The 10,038-nt window shown below is 32.3% G+C and overlaps 1 protein-coding gene and 1 long non-coding RNA gene across 2 annotated transcripts in view; both read right to left on the reverse strand.

Moving 5' to 3' along the window:
• Positions 1-2,688: 2,688 nt before the first annotated feature.
• Positions 2,689-3,829, reverse strand: LOC105115597 (uncharacterized). Its single transcript, XR_840366.1, has 2 exons — positions 3,681-3,829; positions 2,689-3,137 (listed from the first exon to the last, which is right to left on the reverse strand). It is a non-coding gene; the product is annotated as an uncharacterized LOC105115597 (long non-coding RNA).
• A 4,237-nt stretch (positions 3,830-8,066) lies between these two features.
• Positions 8,067-10,038, reverse strand: part of LOC105115596 (structural maintenance of chromosomes protein 2-1-like) — a 24,940-nt gene continuing 22,968 nt past the window's right edge. The window contains exons 21-22 of the mRNA XM_011012536.1: positions 8,847-8,884; positions 8,067-8,452 (exon numbers count right to left, since the gene is read on the reverse strand). The gene's annotated coding sequence lies outside the window, so the exon portion shown is untranslated. The remainder of the gene's footprint in view (positions 8,453-8,846; positions 8,885-10,038) is intronic.

The following is a 10,038-nucleotide window of genomic DNA, read 5'->3' on the forward strand; positions in this document are numbered from 1 at the left end:
CAATTTCCTATTTCTTCAGGAATTCGACCTCCAAGCCCAGTAGTTTGAAGGAGGAAGTTTTTTAGGCTAACAAGGCCAGTTTTGTTCGCGGCTGACCCATCAGGGAATAGCCGTGGGTCTATTACGCCAGTGATGTTGTTTCGGGAAAAGTCGAGCTCATAAGCCTGAGTAAGATTAGCAAGAGAAAGAGGTAGAGTACCATAAAGAAAATTTGTGGCAAGATCAAGATATTGGAGTTTGTAAAGAGTTCCAATGCTAGATGGAATGGTTCCTGTAAGTTGATTTTCTCTAAGATCAAGTCGAAGAAGATTTGTTAAAGAAGAGAAATCCAAGTATTGCAGGGTACCTGTCAAGCCCACGTTTGGAAGATTTATTTTATTTGAGTTACATTTCCTGCGTTATCTCAAGTTATTCCACGCCACTGGCATGGACTAAGGGTACTTGAATTGGCATTTGCTGGGGCGTCCCACGACTGGAGAATGGATTGGTTTCCAAGACTATCTTTCCATCTGAGCAAGGCCTCGACTTCTGCATTTGAAGCTAAACTTGCTTTGCTGTAAAATAGCAGCAATAATACCCAGTCAATTAAAATTGCCAGAGAAACAAAACTTCCTCGGGCCATTGTAACAAAGGCTGCCGTGTTTAGCTCCTCGCCTATGGCAAGTAGCAGCCCTGAATCTTGGAGGGCTACGACAAAGAGTTTGACCAGCCAACCCATTTGACAAATTCAATGCCAACTATGTGGGCATCCAAAAATTGCTTTACGCCACTTAAAAGGACTTTAGAGGCGGTTCAGAATTAGGAGGTTGTATTTTAAAATATTTTTTATTTAAAAATATATTAAAATAATAATTATTTTATTTTTAAATTTTATTTTTCATATTAAAACATCTCTAAAAATATTAATATGAAGTGAAGTAAAAAAATTAAAATTTTATTAGAAATATTTAAAGAAAAAAACTCTAAAAAAATATAATCTAAAAATAAATTTACTGGACAACTAAACAGGATATAACCAGTGCTTAACTTGTGAGAGAAAGAAACTAACTTATAATAAATACAAATAGAAGTAGGTTTCACATATATTTATTTAAGACTTAACAAATGAGAAGGTGATAATTACTTTGTATTATAAAACAAATGCAAGTTCAGTGGATATAAAGAATTTTGGTGATATATAGATATTTAAGGTTTTGTTTTTCTATAAGAATACTAATTACCATTGTACGAAAAGCAGTAAAGAAGGGATGAAAATATATAGCTGTATAAATATAAATATAAATATAAATTGCAGACCATCATGTAATTTGAGGGGGAAAGATTGTAGTGAAGCATATACAATGAGAGTGATAATATTAATTTAGAGCTTCGATTTAATTAATTGATTGGGATTGAGAGAAGGTATGGATTTAATTTTCATTTTCTTTGATTTGAATATTCAACTAAACTTAATTTTTTAATTGTCGCTTTGTCCTTTCCTTTTCTTTGAATTTCTCAAACTTAATTCTCTCTTTCTTTTCAATTTGATTTTGAGCCCGTTTCGCTATGATTTAGCATTTGTTTTACTATTTAACCATGAGTTTTGAATTCAGTTTTTGAGAAGCTCCTTCTAAATATTTTTGTTATGTTTTTCCTCTGCTTTTCATTAAATTGTATTTATATTATTGAATTTATTATTCATAAGACCAAAATAACCTTATTTTTATTTGAACTAATCAAAAAATCAATGCTAGCTAATTTTTGCATAAATTAAAAATTTGATGAGACCCAAGTTTTTGCATCTGATAAAAATATATAAATGTTTTAATTCTCAACAATTATTTACATAATTTAATCCCTCCTATGAATTTTTTTAATTTATATAATTCCATGTTCACAACTTTATAGAAACCAGAGGTATTCTTATATGGATTATGTTTGAGAAGTTTAATAGGACAATAAAATTAGTCTTGTTTACAATATATTAATAATGAAATGCACATTAATATATTGTAAAATAAAAAATTAATACATGTTTTTTTAGATCATTTTATTATCAATATCAATTTCACCAATTATTTTAACTAAATATTTTGGACATATTTTTTGTTAAATCATAATTTAAATCAAACACGTATTTTAATCAAAACAATTATAATTAAAAATAATTTTTTAAAATTTATTTTTTTAGAAGTGAATCACAAAAACTACCTTTTCCAAGAGTTGAGTGGAAGAGCTAGTAAAAGAGGCCATTACTAAATTTCCAATCTCAACTAATATGTTCAAAGTGGCAAGACTCAGCCTCTATTCTTCGTAAATTTTTATTTTATTTTCTTCTATTTTGCTCTTGCAACAATACGAGTGAGAGAGAGAGACGACCACCTCATTTGTTTGTGTTTCCGATTTTCATTCATGGGGTTTCTTAATTAGGAGAGAGTATTAAATTTGATGGTAGGAAAGCAGTGCTGTGAGGATGCAAGGGGGAGGAGGTTGGTGGTGGAGGTGGCGGTGGTGATGGTGTTGCTGATGGCTATTGATGGTGCCTTTGCTAGCGCTGATTGTTGATGGTGCTACTGCTAGAGGCGACTGTCGTTATTAATATACGGTGGCATTCTTGTTTTTTCAATTTCGTGATAAGCTAGCATCGATTGAGAATGTGAAGGCTAATTTCTAAGAAGTTGGCATGTAAAGTGTTCTCACGTATATCGATATTTTCAGTGATAAATCTTATATGGAATTACAGAAATCTATTGAAACTCTTCATAATAAAATAAAAGATACTTTATCTTCGTCTCCTTTATTTCTCTCTTGCCAGCTACAAGAAGATGTAAGGCTATCCAAAATGAGTACAACTTAATCAAAGGTACAGCTAATAGTAACAGTAACTTTCAGCAGCACGAACTTTTGATATCAGCCTCCACGCTTCACCATAACGCCAGGCAAAAATCAGGATAGCAAGGTAGCAACGCTTACTAATGCGTACAGAAATTTATTGACTGTAGATGCATATATTACAATATTAAACTATTAAATATTTCCGTTATTGTGTACGCAATAAAAGATGTCATGAAATTCAGCTAATTAGCCGTTGCGGGGAGCAACCCTATAATGGCCGTCCAATGCAGGACCCCTTTGAGTGCTAGTAGCCTTCTCATCAACTACATGAACACAAAGAAATTAATTATGCAATAACATAGTTCATTTCCTTTGAGGACCTCAGAGATACATAATTTATTTTTCAAACAAATAACAATGGAGTAAGTAAGGCAAAAGAAGAGTTTATAACAGAGATAATATATGGTACTGGTATGCTTGCGTTTATGCCTTCGGGCACTTAAGAAATTTAGTTAGCCCTAATATGTGGAAGTAGATTACATAGAGTCATCTGGGCTTAAATGCCGTATGAATAACCTAAGCACACTGTTGGAATCATATGAATTAAGTGACCATTCTGAAGAATTAATCCTTATAAAAAGAAAAGATTTTCTCTGGTCCTCTTTTAAAAGGTAATTAGCTAAATATCCCTTTTCTTTTCTTTTTCTTTGATGATTAAGCTAATTAAATATCTCTATTCAGAATTGTTATGAAGATGCAAGATGTTCAAATAAACTCATCTTTCGATTTAGCTTCTATTATAGAATTAAAAACTCGCAACATTCTGAAGAACCAAGAAATTAAGAATGCGCGCAGGTGCGACTTACGAATCATACGAGGCCTGGCAATCTCTGACAGATCCCTTGATCCCATTGCAGAAGAGAAAAGAAGTATAACAATCAAGAAAGCGTTCCAAAAACACAAAAATTTCTTTGAAGCCATTGTTCTTGTAATACACATTCGATGAGAACATAGGTGTGTGTGTGTGTGTGTGTTTATATATAATAATCATACAAGGGTGGGAACTAGAATTTCTAGGTTGGGGGGCATGGGTTGACTGAGATGGTTTGGGGATTAATGCCATGGCAAGATGTATTAAACTAAAGGGTAGAGAATCTTGTGAGGTTTGGAGGTTTCATGGCACCTGCAGCTTAAGCTAGGTCCGCCCGCCCCGTGAATCCTCACGAGAATTCTTCGAATTTGTGGAAAACTGAGAACTAAGACAATCTCAAAGTCCAAGTCGTACGTTGCCATTAATCTAATTTGAAGGCCACTGCGTGTCTGGAATTTTGGCCAAGGTGACTTCCAAGACTTTGCCCTCAAAATCTTGGGTTAGAAACGTGAATAATTAACGTTGAAACACAAAGAGAATTGCATGTTGGTTTGTTAGGTTTCACGTAAGCTACAAGAAAAGCCTTTTATATGGCACCTCAGCAACACGTCACCCATCAAAGCCTGCTAGCTTGATCGGCACCATAGCCAATCGATATATGTGATCTACGGTGAATTAAAAAAAAAAACCCTAATCTGTATGGTAAAACTATTTAGCAAACACGTGATTCGTTGTGAATTGAAACAGTGAAGTTACGCCTTTGTTCATCATGGAAAAAATGGTTTCACTAGCCTTGGGGCAAAATACATTTTCCATTTCAAAATTATTAAATGGTACTTGGATTTTTCATTATGGTCTAGGAAAAAAAAATTAGTTTTTTACTTTTTAAATCTCAAATAATCATCTCAACTCAAAAGATTAAGTTATTAGGTGAGATTTTAAGATATGATTTATATTATTTTTTAACACATCTCTTAAAATGAAAGTTCTTTGGGCTTGAAACTTGCATAAACTCACACTACCTTATGTTTAATTTTTTATCAAATAAATGAAGATGGTGAGACTCAATCTCGTGACTACTTGGTAATTAAAACTTTGATACTATATCTAATAATCATCTCAACCCAAAAGCTTAAGTTGTTAGGTGAGGTTCCAAGATATGATTTATATTATTCTCTAATATTAAATAACAATATAATAGTTAAATTTCTCTTGGAATCAAAATTCTTTTAGCATGCCTTTACTGGTTTTTCTATAATTTTATAAAGGTTTTTTGTAATAATTATATTTAATCTTGGAAGAAATGTGGTAATTTAATAAATAAAATAAATGAAAAAGTCGCCTTTAGCCAAATATTCAGCTAACTCTAGTTGTCGAAACCATTCTTCATCCATGTCATTTGATTTCTTTTAGTATCCTCGTCCTTTCTAGATAGTGTGTGCATGGTGATTTAGTTTAGTTTGGCCCTGATTTGATTTTTTTTTTTCTTCATTTCTTTCTTCTTCATCTCAATTTTTGTTGTGGCCCTATAAACAATTTACAACATCTCTTCAATTTATTTTCCTTTTAGATTAAGTCCAAGATCTTTTAATTATAATTTTTTTATTTGAAACAATTATTTCAAATTGGGAATTATTTTTAATTTCATTCTCCTTCAATTTTTTCATCTTTTATATTTGATCTTTATTTTTTTATTATTTTTTTATTTAGGATAATTTATAAAATTAATTTTTTTATGGTTTCATCCTCCTTTATTTTTTTTCCCCTATTGGGCTTAGTCTCCATTCCTTTTATTGTTATTTTTCTGCTTTGATAAGTTTTTTGAATTAATTTTTTTCAGATTTTGTCCTTCAATAATAAAGTGATTAAGAATTGAATTTTTCAATTTAGCATATATCTTAAATTCCACAAGTTATTATTTTAGAAGATTAACTTCTAAAAAGCAAGCAAGTATTTCATTCATCTCTCAATGCCTTATCAATGCTATTTACTATAGTGTCATCATCTTTCTCAATAGTTAATAAATGGATATTAGAATCACAAGAAACTATGTTTCCTTAATATTTTTCAGAGTATTATAATAAATGCACTAATTGTCATATTCATTTGTCTTGTAGACATTATATTGTCGTCATGTTGATTTCTAGACATTATTAATCATGTAAGGGTAAAACTTTTCATGTTAGTGTTTAAGAGGTTTTTCTTTTAAACTATATAGGGATATAGTCTGTTTGCACACTTTGGTATCTTGGCCATGTTTTATATTGCCGTCATGTTGATTCATATAAATTTCTTCTTTTAGAACCATAGTTTTAATATCTATTTTGTCAATTTTTAAATTACGAACTAATTAAAATTATCTCACTAAATAATCTCATCGTTTTCAATGTCTATATATAAATTTCTTCTTTTAGAACCATAGTTTTAATATCTATTTTGTCAATTTTTAAATTACGAACTAATTAAAATTATCTCACTAAATAATCTCATCGTTTTCAATAAATTTTATAGGTTTTATATATTGTGGAATGCATAACCCAAATTAAAAAAAACACAAGTGTCACAACTATGATATCTAGTTTAGGTATTTTAAAATCGGTTAACCTCAGATAGACTAAACATCCCTAAATTATAATCCTTTCATAATTTAAATGGTGTCATTTTGTGGCACATGGTACGTATATATGCAATCAAAATTACTTCACCTCAAAGATTTGAAGGAGCACTTGACGCTATCAACATTGCATTTGTCAATTGCATTAGGATTCCATTTTTCCTCTTGGACACACCATTATAGATAGGAGAGTATTTTAGATTATTGTATTTGCCAGATAGCCTCTCATCTCCTTTGCAAGAATTATGTCCTTGCAGCTTCCTTTGTTGGTAATAAGGACAAGATATGATGGATAACTTGCTCGGACGGAACTGAGGAAAGTCCACGCTGCTACAGCCTCTTCTTCGTGAATTGCCTGCATAACAGTGCTTTCCATTGCTAAAAGCCCGACAAACAGTTTCTTAAGAGTGAACGGGAATACTATCAAAGGATTAATATCGAAGGACTACATGAACAAAAATAACAATTAAATACTAAAAATTCCGAGGATAAAAAACCAGTGCGAATTCATAATGACTTGTGTGTGTATAAACAGTATTTTCATGTACTCCTTTAGATTTGTTCTTGATTCCCTGTAAAGTGTCTTTTTTGTGAAATTAGAATGATTCTCGTTCGACCTAATGAGATATTTTTTTGCCTAAAGCATGATGATTTCAATAGAATTGTACAAAAACTGAAGATTAAAAATTTTGGCGACTTTTTGACAGAATTGATGCCCTTGTTGTATTCCCGGAAGAGGAAAAAACAAAAGTGACGCATTGAGAAAGAGAGTGGAGCTGGCAGCCTTGGTTTCCTTTAGCACAAGAAAAGATGCTAAAAATCGCCATCAGGAACCCTTCTCTGCCCACCTTTGAAGTGGTCGGTTGAATTAGAATTTTGACGCATTGAATCCAGACGCCATATTTAACTCTGTTTCTCGTGAACTCGTCTTAGCATTTACACGTTGGTGGAATAAGTCTTAAGCCCCAAATTTCTCATGTTGAGAAAAAAATCTGCTAGGGAATTCATGAAGAAAACAATATGTACACACGACAATGGCAACAAAGAAAAAAAAGAACAAAGCCTCGGCGGCAAGCGAGGAAAACCGTTGAGAAAAAAAACAAAATCCTTCCTACAGTCTTATCCAAAAGCTTCAACTTCTTTAATATGAATTTTATTCTTCTAATTAAATTAAGATTTACAACACGTAGTAGTGAAAAGTTCATGCATATTTCACAACTAAAGGTTTTCATTTTAAAAGGTGTGTTAATATAAAACCATTCCTGAAACACTCAACAACTGCACAGGGAAAATTGCCTAGCAGCCTAAGCATCCCCAAAAATAATTGATGCATTGAGAGGCTAGTTCAATCCTGAGCAGATATGGGTATTTCTGTGTCCTATAATTCCAATATGAAATATCATCAGTAATGGGCTTGCCTACATTTTTTATATGTAGTAGGGGTTGATAGGGCCTTGTTACAGCAAACCGGGTTAATTATGAGACGCATAGAAGTTTCTAAGCCTGCCAAAATCTAGGGAACTACTACAACTATAATGAAATGAAACTGTTTTGTGGCGTATTCATCACCCATGCATACACGCAGACACAAAGAAACGACGTAGATGGAGCCTAAGGTTAGTATGAAAGTGCAAACCAACAGGGTTCCATGTTTTCCAACCTTTCTACTTCTATATTTGAACTCTTAGACTCTGAACCACCAATAGTACGAAGAGACTGGTAAAACCAACTGAAATTTACAAACACGTTTCCAATAGATTAGCCATCTGCTAAAGTTTAGTGGTACGGCAAACTCGTTGGATGATGCTGGAGATGATGACTATGTCCAGTTTGATCAAAAGAAATAATTCAGTCTAACAGAGTTTCATCTCATCTATGGCACTAGTCACTACCATCCCAAACTCCTAATTGTTAAACGATTAGCTTCAACATTAAAACAGACTAGTCAAAATGCCATTAGTCAACGGTATATGTTATGAGGTATCATAATAGAACATTCTACAGATTAACATGCATGAGAACGAGATGTTTTCACAATTAACATTGTACCATGGGCCATTGAAATGAAATATCACCATTTCAATCAGCTTCAGTGGCATGATTCACAGCTTAGGCCCCAGCAGTCTCCATTGGCAAGTTAAACGAAAAACCATCTGTATAAACATAACAAACATAAGTTTGAATCATCAGGACACAAGCAATAAAGGAGAAAGCAAATTTGCACGCATCATCATTATTTTTATCATTTCATCAACCCTTTCTAGGGACCACACTGAAGTAGTAGTTCTCCAATTTCAGTTTTGTCAATGGTGGATGAACTATACAATATATTCATGTAGTAATCGGAAGCACCGTAATCCAAATACATAAATTAAATGAATAGAAAAGCTTCTAAATCCTGTGAATCATCTAGTAGAGATTTTAGTTTGAAAGTTGCTTGATTGATAGGCAAGCGCTTAACATCAATATTATAATGTGATTTAATTACAATACAAACAACATGTACGACTTCAAAATGAAGAATTTTAAAAGGTAGAAACTTCTCACTTTTCTTGAAAAAATACTGGAACTTGGTGTCACACTACCAGTCATTCTTTATTTGAATATAAAAAAGAGAGACGGATGGATTAAAAAAAAAAGTTACTCAAATCCATTTAAGACTCAATCAAGTTAATATATATATTATTGTTTTAATAAAAATAATTGATTCATTTTAATTTGTGATTCATGGATTGACTTGATAATTGGTGAGTTAATCCAATAACTCAATCAATTACAAATATAAAAATAGCATATCAAGACTTTGTTAGGATGCTGGCATACAAACCCGACAAGATAAAAGATAAGAGACAGGATAAAATGAGAAATGGAACACACAAGAATTTACGTGGTTCACCCAATTGGGCTACGTCCACAAACAAGTATAGAAGGATTTCACTAAGTAATGTGGGAAATACAACCTCTCTCGAATAATAGGAGAACAACTAAGAATCTCTCTATTATTAGGAGAAAACACCTCACTTACTCTATCACAAATACCTCACAATTGTGGGATTACTCTCTCTTCACTCTCTTCTTCTTCTCTCTATTTTGGTGTGCATATAGGCTTGAATGCATTGCCTATTTATAGGCAAGAGTGAGGGTATAATGGTCATAAATTTAGGAGGAATATATGCCTAACAACTCATCCTCCACTCATCCTCCACCAATTACAACTCATCTCCCACTCAAATCCCATTAATTATGCCACCTAATTACATGACTTTACAGACTTTTTATAAAAAGAAGTAAAATTATAGCCTTGTCTTCATGAATTTTATTATTTTCGAACTGCCTCGGCATATTTTCATACGGTCAGGTATGTGCGGTTGGGCTTGATGCGGCCCGCATACCTAGTTATCTTTCTTTCTTTTTTTTTAATGGGCTTACAACAAGTCATTCGTTTGGAGAAAAAACCTATTGTCCATCATTTTTATTTTTTAAAATGGCTTACAACAAGTCATCCATTTGGGGAAAAAACCCATTGTCCATCATTTCATTTTTTTTTAATCACCTTTTGTACTAGAAAATTCTGGATTCGAGTTTTAAGATCTCATAAAACCAAATTTTAACAAGTTTTAACCCATAAACATCCCAATAATCTCAGTAGAGTCACTTACCATCCAATCACATTTAAAATAAATTATCAAACGAAATCTTAAAAAAAAAAAGTTAATGGGCACTTATCTATTTTTACTTG

This window comes from Populus euphratica, unplaced genomic scaffold (assembly GCF_000495115.2).
Source record: "Populus euphratica unplaced genomic scaffold, PopEup_1.0 scaffold734.1, whole genome shotgun sequence".
NCBI lineage: Eukaryota > Viridiplantae > Streptophyta > Magnoliopsida > Malpighiales > Salicaceae > Populus > Populus euphratica.